We start from the raw sequence: 16,249 nt of genomic DNA, 5'->3' as shown, positions 1-16,249 counted from the left end.
TTAGGTTTACAAGGCAGACCTAAAGTAGTATAAAATGCTGTGATTAGTGGAATTATAAAGTGGTAATCCAGTTCCGGTGGTAGAGTATAAGACTGGATTAACCAGTGGCAGAGCAGGCTGACCCTGGCGCTAGCTGGCTGTCCAGTCTAACAGAACAGTGAACTCCAGGTTTAGTGATAGACCCTGCCTCGAAATCATATTTCAGTGTGTTAAAGAAAACACAGTATCGCCCTCGTGCCTCCACATGCATATGCATGGGTGAGTGAGCATACGTGTGGATACTGCATATGTGCACACACTTCTGGGTTCAATCCCCAACACTGCCCGATTTCAACTCGGAAATGACATTGAAGCCATTAAGTGTCAGGAATGACTAAAATTAAATCTGCCCTGTGGCACTGCTCTTCATCCAACTGTCTTAAACCTAGACACTGAGGGACTGGAGTCACAACTGCTCAACCCAAGGGAAGGTTGGTAAAGTTAGTAAGGGCTCCTCCACCCAGGGGAAGGTTAGTAAAGTTAGTAAGGGCTCCTCCACCCACGGGAAGGTTAGTAAAGTTAGTAAGGGCTCCTCCACCCACGGGAAGGTTAGTAAAGTTAGTAAGGGCTCCTCCACCCACGGGAAGGTTAGTAAAGTTAGTAAAGGGCTCCTCCACCCACGGGAAGGTTAGTAAAGTTAGTAAGGGCTCCTCCACCCACGGGAAGGTTAGTAAGGGCTCCTCCACCCACGGGAAGGTTAGTAAGGGCTCCTCCACCCACGGGAAGGTTAGTAAGGGCTCCTCCACCCAGGGGAAGGTTAGTAAAGTTAGTAAAGGGCTCCTCCACCCACGGGAAGGTTAGTAAAGTTAGTAAAGGGCTCCTCCCAGCCCAAATAAATGGGATGATGGTGATCAGTAGGATGGATGGAGAGACAGGCAGATGGGCAGACAGACAGACAGACAGATGATAGATATTGAGAGGTTGAGACTGATGACTGCTTGTAACCAGATTTGCTGGTGTGATCAATTTTGGTATGAGTATGGCCCAGCCTGGATGTAGGCAATAAATAATACAGGAGACATCTTGGGAAAATTCAGATTTCTCTTTTCCAGAGTTGAAAGGCAGAAGGATGGCCAGAGGAGGAGGCAGGTGGTTACTTAACTCCACACCTTTGCCGATTGACTACAGAGCCTACTTTGGGAAGGGAAGAGGGCAATTAGTAAGGGGCAGGTGGTTGTAGGGATGTTAGCGGTCTGGCAGAGGTGGCATTGGCACAGGGAAAGGTGTCTCTATGGAGCACTGTTTCTGAGAGCAGTCCTGGGTTAAGTTGTGGAGCCCAAGATGCTGTTACTGGGACAAGTCAGGAGAAGAACAGAGCATAGCACCAGGGCACAGAGAAGAAAGGCCCATGAGAGGCCAAGGGCTGAGATCTGAAGTTCAACCTGGGAGACGGGGTTTGGGGGTAGGGTGGGGAGGGAAGTATGCGTGTGTTTTGGATTTGTAGTGAACACAAATCTGTATGCCAGCATTTTTAACCCCAGATCCTATCAGTTGCCTGTCAGATCTTGCTAGTCAGAGTATGGCTTGAAGGTATTAACCTCATTTAGGGTCTTGATATACAGTGAAGACCTCCAGGCCCTCCACCTTAGTGAGAATCTACAAAAGGACTATTTTCCTGAAATGCAAGCCATTCTGCCCTACATCTCTGCTCTTTTGTGACTTAAAAGAAAAAATAAACAAAATTAATTGTGGTCCTCGCTCCTGGAAGGCTTCAGTGAGTTCCAGAATAGCACCTGGGGGTCCTCATAGCATGGCTTCAGGGTTGGTGGCCTAGCAGTAAGCATTTGTCACTGCTAATGTTCCCACCTATAACTTAGTGTGAGTAGGGAAAACATAGCGTTTACTTTCTGGTTGACTGGACAGAATAACTGACAGCAACACCTTACAGGAGGAAGGTTCTGCCTGGGTCAGAGTTCTTAGTCAGGGTTCTATGCTGTGAAGAGATGCCATGAGCAGGGCAACTCTTATAAAGGAAAGCATCTAATTTAATTTAGGCTTGCTTACAATTTCAGAGGTTTAATCATGGTGGGAAGCATGGTGTCTCTCAGGCAGACATGGTGCTGGAGAAGTAGCTAAGAGTTCTACATCCCTATGTCCAGGCAGCAGGAAGAAAGTGACCCTGAGCTTGGCTTGGGCTTTGGAGACCTCAGAGCCCAACATGAGTATATGGGCCATTTGTATTCAAACCGTCTCACCGTTTGCAGCAGCAGGCTTCCTGGCAGTGGGGGTGTGAGAATGGGAATCCTATATTGCTGATCAAGAGGGAGTCGCTGGGCTGCATCCTGTATCACCCCTCTCACTGACCAGAGTTCCTGAAGATTCTGAGTCTCCTAAAACAGCACCTCCTAGTGAAGACCATGTGTGCCAATATATCAGCCTGTGGGTTCCAAACACAAGAACCTGAGAACTTCGGATCCCATAAGCCGGGCCTGTGAGCTTTGCCTCTGCGCCCTTTATCCCCTGATAGCTGTTATCACGGTCAGACTCAGCATCCTCTGCATGGGTGCTGGGCTCCTTCTGCGTCTCACTTGTCAATATGTTGATCAGGACTTCTCTTTCCCAGGGGTTATTGTCTTGGTAGCAGGGGTGGGGGGCAGCTTCTCTGGCAGTTGTGTGTCCCACAGTGATGATATTCTGAGCTGTGGAAATGTTCCTGTTGACTGACTCATGTGCTGAAGTGGAACAGTCTGTCCCATCTGCTCCTTACGGTTAGGATTATGTCATCACAGGAGAGGAGGCAGCAGGCTATTTGCTTTGTTGATGAACCTGAGGATAGTTTTAATATTTAAATCAGACTTCTTGTGGGTACCATTGTAGGTATCTGCTATAAATAAAGCTGTACCTTATTTACTACACTGCAACACTGCAAGTTTAATTATATATATATTTTCAGTATATAAATTGAAATTATAAAATATATTATTTTTATTATTTACTCTAATTAAAAATATATTTCAAACTTTAAATAAATTTAATATATATAAATAATATTTTTTTTCCTTTTCTTTTTTTTCGGAGCTGGGGACCGAACCCAGGACCTTGCGCTTGCTAGGCAAGCGCTCTACCACTGAGCTAAATCCCCAACCCCTATAAATAATATTATTAAATATATTTATATTTAAAAGCATTTTTAAAACCTGTGTGGGTGTTTCGCTGCATGTATGTCTGTGTATCACTTGTGCCTTGTGTTCTCAGAGACCAGAAGAGGACATCAGATTCCCTAAAATTGGAGTTGTAGATGTGAATTACCATGTGGATCCTGGGTTTTCTTAGCTTCCAAGCCATCTCTTCAGCCCTTACTTAATAGTTTAATTAGAAAGTTAGATATACAGGTAGGTGACAGGTAATTTAAAAATAATACCACAAGAGCCCTTATTCTAGTGCCTCTAATAGTCCTTGGCACATAGAGGTTCTTAAACAACCTTTGTGAGACTTTGCACGAGAAACTAGATGACGTGCGTATCAGCCTTTAACACTACAGGAAATCACCTTGCCGGCCGTTGATCATAAGCAACATTGTTCTTGTTTACTTGTAACTGTCTTGTGTAGCTTATCATTTTAGCCTGTTGTTTTGTGTTCTGCATTTTTAAAAAGCCATAATGACAGGTGACAGGTGTGCTTGAAAGTTTCAGACTGCCTCCCTTTCTGATTTGCTTATGTATCCGTGTCAGGGCATGTCGTCCATCGGGCTCACACGTGTGACTGAGAGGCAGCTTATCTTGCTCGTAGTATCACACTTCCGTGATCAGCTCAAAACTTTAAAGTCTGCCTTCTCGGGCACTCTAGAGTGAGTTTCCCTAGTTAGGACTGTGTTTTTATAAGAAGTGGGTTAATAACGTAGTGAGTAGACAACTTATGTAACAATCCACACGTGTTACCCTCTTCTCCTGAGCTGCTCTGCAGTTCATTCCTTCGGGGTATACTCTTAGAAACGTCAGAGGTGGGGGAAGGGAAGGAGAGAGAGATTTTCCAAGTTTGGGCATTAATTTCCCTGTCCCAGTATAGATGTTCTGGCTATACCTTTGAGTGCACAGGGATAAATAAGATGTTTCCCACACATCTGCAGGGAGCAAAGCCCATTTGAATATGTTTTCTTTTTGCTTCAAATAATTTAGATTTTGTTTTGCTTTTTTTGTTGTTACTGTTTTGTTTTGAGATAGGGTCTCAGTATATAGCCCTCACTGTGTAGACCAGGCTGGCCCCTAACTCACACAGATCACCTGCTTCTGCCTCTTGAGTGATGACATTAATGATGTTCGCCACCGTATCTAGCCTGATTTTCACCTCGTGTAGTGTACCTGATGCTTTACTGGACTGTGTGGCTGTCCCCAAGTACCAGTTCTCTAGTACATTGAACTTTTGCCACTGTATGCATGTATTTAAAACCTTAGCTTAAAGTTTTAACTTCAGAGACGCTCATAAGTTATGAAATGTCATGTATACGACTTGCCTAACTTGAATGTGTACTTACTGTCACTTGTTCTGGGGGGGAAAAATCAAAATATACATGTCACTCTTAGACTTACAGCGTGTCTCCTTTTCTCTCCCCTTCCATTTCTTTCCCATTCTTTCATCTTCCTCCTTTCTTTAACTGTGTCTTTTAAAAATTTTCTCTATATTTTAATTATTCATGAGGATGTTCATGTGGCACACACAGCACACATGGAAATCAGGGAGCAGCTTGTAGGACTAAGTTTCCTCCTACCCCAAAGGTGCCAGGACTGAATTCAGGTCAAGCTTAGTCTTTACCCATTGAGCTGTCCTGCCATCCCTTGTGTATTTCTGTTGCAAGAGAGCAGAGCGCATTCAGAGGAAAGCCGTGTGTATTGTGGCAGGAGCAAAATCAGCCCTGCATGCTTGTGGCTTAATTGGGTAATTAATAATTGATAAAGCAACTGAAGAAGGGGATGCCTACTGCTAGGGTTTAGAGTCTTCACATATTGTTAAAAAACTAATAATGTTATATTAAAAACAGGGCCAGTTGAGGGACTTGATGGAAGAACATGAGTCTTTAAGCCGGGCTTGGGGGAGACAGTGCCGCTTATTTTTTTCTTGGTAAGCAGTGCTTTTGGTCATTCTGTCAACAGTTCACATTGATAAACAGCAAGGACTGCATGTATGACTGCATGTATGACTTGGTGATCTGATCATGCCTCTGCTACAGTAGAAATGTGAAATTTAATTTAATTGCGTGGCACAAACAAGCCATCGACTTTGGAAAATAAGCACATTGCATGTTTCCAGGTGCATTCTGAAGTTCAGTGGTGAATAACCTGTGTGACAGTGTTACAGAGCCATGTGGACAGTGAGCGGCTGGGATGGCACGTCATACACATGCCCTCCTCCTGGGGTAGGCCATTGTTGTAAAATTATAAAAGTAAAATGCTGTCTTTTACCCCGCACTAGATTACTGCGGTGCCCCAAGATATCTGGTAGACATCTTCATCTCAGTCAGCAAAGCACCTCACGCGCTCTGCTCCATCCCATTTCACACTGCCAAAGGCTTCTCTCTGAGCCTGGCAAAAATCTCTTTACCTATCCAGTTCCCAAGGCAGGTTGCTGCCATGCCAGAAATATCTGGCATGAAACATATCAATTCCGTGGCAGCCCAGTGCCTCCACCACCACAAACCCTCTTAAACTTAAATTGCCACATGAAAGAACACACAGCCTAATAACCTTTGATCCAATTGATAAGATATAATTGATTGATAAGATATATAAGATCTATACACATCCATCCCTTAAGAATATTCACAACAACCTGTAAAGGTGTAGAGTGGAATCCTAACATCTGCCTCCATGTTCTCTCTGTACTTCTCTCCTCTGCCAGTCTCCTCCTCTTTCCTCAGACTTCTCTCCTGCCCATCCTTCCTTCTCGTCCAATGACAGGCCTCGTTCTATCTTGTACCTGCCTTCAGCTGTATGACATCATCCTACATTTCACCCTTTTGTCTAACTTTTCTCTAAAATATAAGCTGAGCACAACTTTAATTTTGTAATTAAAAGCATAAATACACCTAATACCCAGTCCAACATTTTATCAGTTAAACAGAACATTTAGTTATCCATTCCAGCTAAAGAAAGCCTTAAAATCTGTTATATCCTGGCTAGCTTGTATACTATCTGATAACTATCTAATAAAATATAAATATGTATTTTCAAAGTTTAACAGCCTGATAGACTATGAGACTGTACTCAGTCTTCAACCTCCTCAGAAATCTGAGAATGACCAAATATCTATACACATAGGAAGCCTAACACGGCTTCCAGAACTGAGAGGTTGTAGAGACAAATCTCCACTAGCACAGCCCTCTGTTTGTAACATGTGAGTGCAAGTCTTCAGCCTTCTGGCCCAAAATCAACTGACAGACTCTTGAAATGCAGATTTTTGAAGGGCTGATCACCCTGTCTTGGCAGGGTTTATCAGTCAACTATTCTGCATAAGGTGTCTCTATTTGGACAGTATTAGTCTGCAGATGAAACAGGCAGTTTCTGCCCAGTGGCTGCCTAGCCACAAAGTATTACCTCACCTGGATGGAGAGATGCTCAATTTCTTTGTTAAATCCGCCAAAGGGGAACTGTTAGGAGCAGATATGTCTCAACAAGAGATAAATAACTTTAAACCTCATATTTAGTGAATTCCTGACATTTTTGAAAACCATCTGTCTATATAAGGTAATCTGGACTTTGTCCGTTAACCCTCTTATTACCTGGAAAGTACTCTAACAAACTCAGAGCCACGGATTTGCTATTTGGCCCTTTACTCACATGTGTAACCAACTCAGAAGTTTGTAATGGCATCAATAGAAGGACTGGCTCTAAACCTTGTACTTTTAAAACTTTTTAACAAATAAATGCTATACCAAAGCACAGATATGGTTTTAGCTTAGTATCCAAATGAGATTATGACTGTACAACTCAATCTAGCTAATTTCTCCCTGTTAAATTACAACCATTTCTAGGTTCCTCATAAAAACAACCTTAGAATAACCACTTTCAGCCCCCGAGAAGTCCAGGGCATTGGGGCGACGACTCTTCTGTAACTTCTTCAAGCTGTACGTGGGTGTTGAGATATCCCTGGGAGGTAGGGGGTAGGAAGAGTGAAGCAAGTGCTGTAACCTGATGTGTGTCCTGACTGGACCCAGCTGAGAGTCCTTGAGACCAGGAATCCAAGTAGGCACACTCTGTAAAATACAACTCTCAAGACAAAAGTTTAGAATCGAGATATCTTTTTGTTTGATTCTCTTGAATCTAGTTTTTCACACTCTGTGAGGTTTCCAGAGCCTAGTCACTGTTTTTAAAAACACAAAAACAAAACCTTTCTCCCAAAATACTGTGTTCCTTAGTCTGTAATGAGAAAAGCTTGTATCTTGTACTCTCCCCCAGAATAATAATATAACTATAAAACTCAAAGTCACACCCATTATGAAGATTAAACAATTTTAAAGAAGGAAGTAAGTTAAACAATAGTGTTAAACAATGAGCCTGATAGGCTTTTGTAATCTGTCATATCAGGAAATTAACCCAAAATTCCCGTGGAACCCACGATAAATATCAAAAATATCCATAAACCCTCACTAGCCAGTATCAACGAGCCATATGGCCTTTAGCGGGGTAATTCACAAAACAAACTAAAACCTTCTATCAATTCCAATATCAATAAGCAACTTGTCATACCAGCACTTTAGCCCAAAATATATCAATCTGTCAAGCTCTCTACCCGGAGCCACAGATTTTTATTTAACCTTAATAACTTGTAGATATCACAATTCTCTACTTGGAGCCAGTGACTAGTTTTTCCCTCAGTTCTGAACCATGGGTGAAAATCCCCACATGATTCAGGTAATCTCTGTACTCTCCTGAAACAAACCTAATCTAATAATACCTATCTTTAAGAAGTAGCTTGTCTAACTAGGATTTCAACCCAAAATCCCCGTGGAGCCCACGTTAGAAGGAATATGAGTATCCTGAAAGACTTTCTGAATAACTTTATTTTAAAAGCATTAATCTCTGGAGTATATTTTGAAAAATACTATTTAAACCTTTAGGTTGGATTCTGTCGGTGTTGGCATTTGTTTGTTTTTTTGTTTGTTTGTTTTGTTTTGTTTGTTTAGGATGGTTTCTGTCTGTAGCCTTGGCTGACCAAAACCACACTGTAGTCTAAGCTGGCCTGGAACTCAGCATCACCAAGGGCTGGGATTACAGGTGAGGGCAATCCCACCATATTGCCCATACTGTAAGCCATTGCATTATAAAATTATAGTTACACATAAGGTATGAGTGTACAACTATGTAGTTAGGATGTGTTTGAAAACTTAAAGACTTTACAATTTCACTGTAAAGGAGACTGGCTCCTAGAGCTGCCGTGTGATGTCCATTTAGGCTATATTTAGCCTCGTGGGTAAGGACTGTTCTTTTCAGAATGACAGCATCAGGGAGCTCTTGGGAGAGGCAGGAAATCATTTTAAGCAATTTATGTGCTCCAAAGACTGGCAAGAAGGAATCCTCTCAGGGCTAAGGACTTCTGTTTACTTAAAATACTTCATTATTCCTCACTCCCCTCAGTAGATCCCCTCAGTAGACCTGCTCTCTGCAGACACTACTTTAGCTAGCATCTTTACTCATAAACAGTATTCGAGCACAGGAAGATGCAGAAACAGCAGTGGATGGTGATGGGGGAAGATGCAGAAACAGCAGTGGGTGATGGGGAAGATGCAGAAACAGCAGTGGACGATGGGGAAGATGCAGAAACAGCAGTGGATGGTGATGGGGGACAGAGCTTCCTCCAGTACCAGACCCAGGATTTGTGTTCGTTCCCTCATCCACTCATGCACTTACTCACCCCAGACCCTGGCACGGCACCAGGCTGGTGCGACATGTTCTGAAGGGTGAGGGCTGAGCAGAATAAAGATCCCAGAGGAGGCTCCTACCCTCATCCAGGAGACCAGGAAAAGTATGGAATGAGTGTTCGTGTAGAAGCCTGGAGGCTGAGCAGGAGCTGTTGAGGAAGGAGAGGACTTGGCCAGTAGCCTGTGTGGGGATGCTGTATGCCAAAGCCCTAGGCCGGAGAGCAAGGCATTTCTCCTGGCCCAGCGTGAGGTACTAGAGATTTAAAGGTGAGCTGGGTATTTGAGTGACATGGTCATAGATCTGCCTTCTTAGAGTTCATCTAAGGCTGTGAGGAGTAACTTGCCACAGTCATCTGGTTTGAATAGGCTTGGCCCCCATAGATTCCTGTGTTTCAATGCTTGGCTGCAGGGAGTGGCTTTATTAGGAGGTATGGCCTGTTGGAATAGGTGTGGCCTTGATGAGTGTGTCAGAATGTAGGCGGGCTTTGAGGCCTTCTATGCTCAAGCTCCATCCAGTGTGGAATTCCAGTCCTTCCTGACTGCCTTTGGATCAAGAGTAGAATTCCGGGCTCCGCTGGGACCATGGCTGCCATGCTTCCCAGCATGATGATAAGGGACTGATCCTCTGAAACTGTAAGCCGGCTCCCAGTAAGTGTTTGCCTTTACAAGAGTCGCCTCAGTCATGGTGTCTCTTCACAGCAGTGAAGCCCGAGTCATCATCCGTCATTATTCTAATGATTGATCTTGAAGGTTTTTCAGTTGGCATATAATATTGGTGGGCATTGTGGAGTAGTTATGACTTGATGCCTGTACACTGTGCATAAGGGACACCCGGGTAGTTATCCTTCATCATGCACATCACAGGACTGCACTGCCCACAACTCTTGTCTGGAGAAAGCAAACATCAAAGGCCTACTTCTGCTTATTGAGGTGCCATCGCATTGGAGCATCCGGGCTTATCCTGCTCCTCTGTGGGGAGGAGGTCCAGAGTCCTGTTTCTCACATCCTGTTGGCCCAGCCTGCTCCAAACTATCAGTGTCCCTGTTCCTAGCACCAAACAGATCTTGATCACACCTAACCCAGCACATCTCCCTCCAACCTCTATGTCCTCCTCCTCCTCCTCTTATGCCTCCTCCTCCTCCTCCTCTTTTTAATAACCACCGAGTCCAACTGGTGCTGCCTGCATGCACATGGATATAGCACCGTCCACCAGGACCTGGGCAACCTACCGGTGCCCATACACCAGTGGGGACATTCCTCACAGCAGCCATCAGTTGTCAGTTGTCCCCAGCTAGAGGTGGGACCTGCTGAGCTCCTCCCATGTCCCTATTGGAATGCTGGCTGTCTGCCTTGTAGCAACCGAGGGTCCATGAGTGCAGTAGCCATGCCATTTTACAGCATCCCTACCGACTCCTCAGCTCTTACATTTTATCTGCCGTGTCTTCCCCCGTGTCCCTGCAGCTGGGGGTAGCTTTGGTAGATACCCACTTAGGTTGAATTCTTTGACGAGTTATGACTGCTTCCCACCGCAAAAGGAGCTTCTGTGACAGGTGAAGAGCAGCGCTCCTCTACGGGTGTGAGCATACTGGGGAAGCAGCTTGACGGTGTGACTGCCTGGAAACATGACAACAGTAACTGTCCCTGAGACCTAAGACAAGGCCGCCCATGGCACTTTGACCAGGTTTTTGTATCTGTTGAGCATTAATTCCGTCTTCTGGAGCGGGTCACGCAAGTCCAGTCAGAAAGTGGTTGATTATTCCCGTAGTACTCACACCATTGTTGCCCAGTAGGTGTCTCTGGCAGGCTCCACCCCTAGAAAAGCCTGCTGGGACTTTTGTCCCCCAGTGGCCTTAATCACCTCAAATCAAGCTTGGAGATGTTATTTAGTTTTATTATCTGCAGCAGGCTTGTGTGTCCAGTTTGGTCTCCCAGTCACTGTGTAACTGAGTACGACCTTGAACTCCTGAGCAGTGGTGATCACGCACAGGGCCTTGCAGCATTCTGTCAGCTGAGGTGTATTTCCAACCCTAGCGCTGACATTTTAATCCTTCCTCAGAAGTGGACCATGCATTTTTAAAGGTGGGATGGTGACGTGGGCGGGCTCCAGAGTTAGACTGTGTGCTTCCGTCTCTCGGCATCGGAGGATGGAGCCTAGTGAGTGGAATGGCCATCACACCACGGTGATCTCATGTTTTTAGGATGTTGTCCTCTGGTCCCTGTGTGGTTCAGAAGGGACATGCTTCAGATGCTGCCCTGCTGGAGCTCTCTAGAGATGCTAATGAGTAAAGGGAGGATCAGGAGTGCTTTAAACAGAGATGCTTTCAGAACAAATTAGTTTTTCCCCCTCTGAGTATTTTTCTACTACAAATTAAGTTAGAAAAATTCCTTCTAAGTGGACTTTACATTGAATGTTGTTAGCTGCCATCGGAAAGGAGACATTTTCTCTGTTCCGTTGGCCTAGAGTCTTCCTTTTTCCTAACTTTTACTCATTTGTTGTGTGTTAGGGGTGTGGGGACACGCCACAGCATGCTTGTGGAAGTCAGGGACACCTCGAGGCAGTCGGTTCTCTCCTAACATGTCAGTCTTAGGGCTAGAACTCAAGTTCCAGTCTTGGCAGAAGGTCTTTACCTGCTGGGCCCTTTGAAAATGGCTGTAGTGAGTATAAACCATGTTTCTGATAAACTCTGGGATGAAGATTGAGACCCTGTGCTGCTTTGGGGATGTTGACCCCCATTATTTAATTCACGCTGGGGGCCTTTCTCCAGGTTGGGCGGAGCAAAGCCTGAGAGACTTCATCAAGCCTTAAGCCTGACAAGGCTGTGCGCACTCACAGATCCCTCCTCACACATGAAGAGGCTCTCCTCGGCAAGCATCTGTCAGATGGTCCAGCTGGGAATGTCTCCACCTTCCCTGGCCGTCTTGGAATGAGTGTCGAGGATTTGTGTAGTGCTAGGTGAGCATTCCGGGCTCTCAGACAGTAGCTGCCCGCATGCTTCCTTTAGGGATGCTGCCCCACCATGGGGGCTGGCTGAGGCCCCCATGCTAGCATGGTAGCAGCTTTCCCACACCGTGGTCGGAGAGCTTGAGATGCAGGACGTGACAAACTGAACACAGGTAAGCTCGGTGGGGTGCACCAGCTTCCAGCTCCCACCTCATCAAATTCCTATCATAAATCCGTTTATTATTGTTCTTGACAGCATTGTGCAGCCAGCTTAGTAAAGGAATCATCTTCCGTTAGAAACAGAAACTTTGTTTAAGGTGCGACTTAGCTAAAATCATAAGAAAATGGCTGTCGTGTTTGAGAGACTAAAGGCTTATTGGTTGTCCTCCCCTTCCTTCAGTCCGTCCGTCCTTTAAAGAACATGCGTAAAGTTCCTGTGTCTATTGCCTGCAGCTGATATAAAAACGAGCTCTCCACCAGTGGAAGGGGAAGCCCTGGGTCCTGCTAAGACTGAACCCCAGTGAACTAGACTGTTGGGGGGGGCGGCAATGGGGGGAGGGACGGGAGGGGAACACCCATAAGGAAGGGGAGGGGGAAGGGGGATGTTTGCCCGGAAACCGGGAAAGGGAATAACACTCGAAATGTATATAAGAAATATTCAAGTTAATAAAAAAAAAAAAAAAAAGAAAAAAAAAAAAAAAAAAAACAAACAAACAAAAAAAAAAAAAGCGAGCTCTCTAAATCATTTGCTTTTATTGTTTAGAAAAAAAATCAGACAGGGACTGGAGAGGTGGCCCAGCAGTTAAGAGTCTGTATTTCTCTCTGGGCCCACAGAGCACCAGCGCTCACACATCTGCTTACCCTGCAGACAAACTGTTTACACAGAATTTAAAGTAAATATTTAAAAAAAAACAGGAGGAGGTACCTTGGAGTGAAACCTCCTATCCGAGTCTGTCCCTGTACTCTTTGGGTCTGGTCTTCTGCTAGCCCTGAACCACAGATGGCTCCTGCTGGCCCTCAGCTTGGCACAGAGGCAGAGTCTGCCTGCGTTCTGACTGTCAGTCCATCTTGCCTCCCCTGTTGAGAGCTGCAGAGGCCACAGCCAAATCTCAAGGAGCGTTTGGAGCTAGCACACTGACTGAGCGGCGCCTTGTCCTTCTGAACGGGGAGTAACTGTGGGGGTGTCCATGCGGTGTGTGACACTGGCACTGTGCAGGCTCGGCTGTCCGTCCCCTACCCCCACCACACACACTTTCGATTTTATTTTTATTTTTAAATATATTTTTAATTGAAATAATCACATTCGTTTCCTTCTCCCTCCCCTTCATCCCTTTAGCTACTCCTCCCGCCACCACTTCCCACACCCACAGCACTCTCCAGTGATGGCTTCTTCTTCTGTTGTTAATGTCACATGCGTATGTGTGCACAACTATGTAAATACCACATACTTACTGGGAAAACCCTTCATTTCTTTGTCTCAGAAAAGAATACTGTCACTCTGTTCACAGCACTCCTGTTTCTACAGTGAAGGACTTTGACCAGTTTTAGCTCTCACTATTCCCGTCACTACTGTATTTTTTTTACATAGTCTCTTGTAGTTCAGGCTGGTTTCAGACTCAGTGTAGCAGAGGGTGGCATTAAACCCAGACCCTCTCCATCCCCCCTTCCCCTCCTGAGTGTTGGGATTCCAGGTGTAGCTGTCATCTCCCCTCCGTCTCCCTCTCCCTCCTCCTCTCCCCTCCCCATCCCCCTCTCATTTTAGATGATACCCTGGTTCCATTGCAGACTGCTGGTCTCTTTTTGTTGTATGATGAAGATTTCAAACTGGCAAAATATATACACTCTACTCTTTGTCTTAAAATCCTTTACTCTGTTCTGTGGCTGTGCACTCCAGGCTCTTCTTGCACCTCATCTGGAGCCTGTGTGGCTTCTTGTGGAGGAGACACAGTGTTTGCAGGGTATTTCAGGAGTGCTGACGACCCACACGGCTGCTAGGCATGAGCACAGCTGGGCAGGGAACATTGTTTCTCAACTTTGCAGGGGACAGAACTAGGGAACAGGGCCATTGTTAAAGACTGAATCTATACACTGAGTTTGCATGAATTCCTGCAGTTTGTATTCTGAACTGGCTTGGTGGGTAAATGCACCAGCTGCTTTTCCAAAGGACCCGGATTCAGTTCCTAGCACACACAGGGCCTCATAACCATTGTAACTCAGTTCCCTGAGCTCCAGCTCCCTCTGCTGGCCTTCTCAGTCACTGCATGCATGTGCTGCAGAGATATGAGATATGCAGGCAAAACATAATCAGAAAATAAAAAAATAAAGGAAAATGTTATTAATTAGTAAGTCATTGGTTTTACTGTACCTTGTCCTGTATCACAAAACTGTGTCTCCACTATTGTAGAAAAACAGAGCCTACTTGTCCTGTATATATACCCTCAGATCTCTGGATTCATTTTAAAATCCCCAAGACATGTTTTGTGTAGGGACATGTGTACGGCCAGAGTTAAGTAAATGAAGTAAGTTACTGTTAGGTCACTTGAGGTATGTGACGTTAAAGACTGGGTGGAACCTGGGCGGACTGAGCCTTGCTGCAAACAGGGCTGACAGGACAGCAGTTGTTGTTGCATGACTTTTGTTGTTAATATAATGGTCATGTATTTGCATAGTGAAAAATTAGTGACTTTTTTTTATCAATATTGAAGAGCACATGGCTTCGTTTTCCTCTTACACAATTTATGGAGATCTGGGTGTGCCTGGTGTGCCCGTGCTGCATGGTGGGTGGGCAGCACCTCAGGGAGGGAAAGCACCTCTGCTGGACAGCTGCCAGAATATTTTCTTCCATTTGAATGATAAGATGGTAACGGGAAGGAGACTTGACGCCATGAATAATTAATCCCTGTGGCTCTCAGGAAGCTAATTTTAGCCAAGATCATGAAGCAAAAGTAGCAGTGGCTGAGCTCTAGTCAGGGGATGGGGAAGCAGAGCGGCCATCGCTGTGTTGAAATCCATCAAATGCATCTGTCCTTGAGAGCAGGGACCTCACTCCCTCACTGACCCAATCCTCCAATGGTTGCAGGATGCAGTTAATACAGGAACTAAAAGCCTGTGCCACATCTAAGCTCTGGGTAGTGCTGTGGACCGAGAATGAGCAGCGTATGTTTGGAGGGCGCTGTAGACGTGACACCTCCCAGATAAGGTTAGGGTCTGAGTGCTGCCTTGGGCTTGACAGGTGAGCCCACCTTCCTGTTTGTTGCTGCAGTTGATTTAAGCATCCTTTTCGGGGCGGGGGGTGGGGAGCAATTGAAGGCAGCCGTAGGGTGAGCAGAAGTACAGGTAGATGGGGAAAAGATACTAGGAGAGGTTAGCATTCAAAAGAACTTTAACTGTGGAGTCTTCCCCAGCAACACAGCCGAGCATAGCCCTGCAGGAAAGGAAGGAGACACGCGTGGCAGTCAGTCTGTCTCATGGCCTGCGGTCGTGTCCACGCAGGTGGTTCTTCAGGCAGAGGTGGGATGTCAGATGGACGGGGGCTTACTTTCCCTCTCTTACATACACTCATGCACTTACACACACATGCACACATGTGCTCCACACAGATACACAACCCTTTTCACATCGGGCACAATGTAAATTTTAGCGGAGGGTGGGATAGTAAGTTTTTACACCACTTCTGTTGTTAATACAATGGCCATGTGTTTGCATAGTGAAAAGTTAGTGACTTCTTATTATTATTGAAGAGCACATGGCTTCCTTTTCCTCTTACAATTTATGGAGACTGGACTTTTGTATTGGCTTTTAGGTTGGATCGAAGACTTGATGTTCTTGTGTTTTCTGGCTCACTTAGCACTGGCTTGCTTTCCTCTTGTGCTTACTACAGGATTGGTGATGCCTGTGTGTCACGATTGGCAATTAGTGGGTCCTAGGAAGGTGTTCTCAACCTTGGGGTGGTCTACAAATAAGACTGACTTTGTTAGGTGTTTTCTGTTTCATTCGTTTTGACATAGGATCTTGCTTATGGCTGGCTTAGGTAAGCCTCTGTTGTGGTCCCAAGTGCTGGCACTGCAGGCCTGCACCCCCACCCTGACCCCTGTATGGCACTGCAGGCCTGCACCCCCACCCCCACGCTGGCACTGCAGGCCTGCACCCCACACCCACACTGGCACTGCAGGCCTGCACCCCCACCCCCACGCTGGCACTGCAGGCCTGCACCCCCACCCCCACACTGGCACTGCAGGCCTGCACCCCCACCCCTATGCTGGCACTGCAGGCCTGCACCCCCACCTTTATGCTGGCACTGCAGGCCTACACCCCCACCCCCACGCTGGCACTGCAGGCCTGCACCCCCACCCTGACCCCTGTATGGCACTGCAGGCCTGCACCCCCACCCCCACGCTGGCACTGCAGGCCTGCACCCC

General features: G+C 45.9%; 1 protein-coding gene across 1 annotated transcript in view; it reads left to right on the top strand.

Moving 5' to 3' along the window:
• Ttc39c (tetratricopeptide repeat domain 39C) overlaps positions 1–16,249 on the top strand; it is an 86,597-nt gene that overhangs the window by 19,547 nt on the left and 50,801 nt on the right. The gene's annotated exons all lie outside the window — the stretch shown is intronic.

Source organism: Rattus rattus, chromosome 15, assembly GCF_011064425.1.
Source record: "Rattus rattus isolate New Zealand chromosome 15, Rrattus_CSIRO_v1, whole genome shotgun sequence".
NCBI lineage: Eukaryota > Metazoa > Chordata > Mammalia > Rodentia > Muridae > Rattus > Rattus rattus.
The sequence above is the reverse complement of the archived record's forward strand: the minus strand, read 5'-3'. Positions and strand labels throughout refer to the sequence as shown.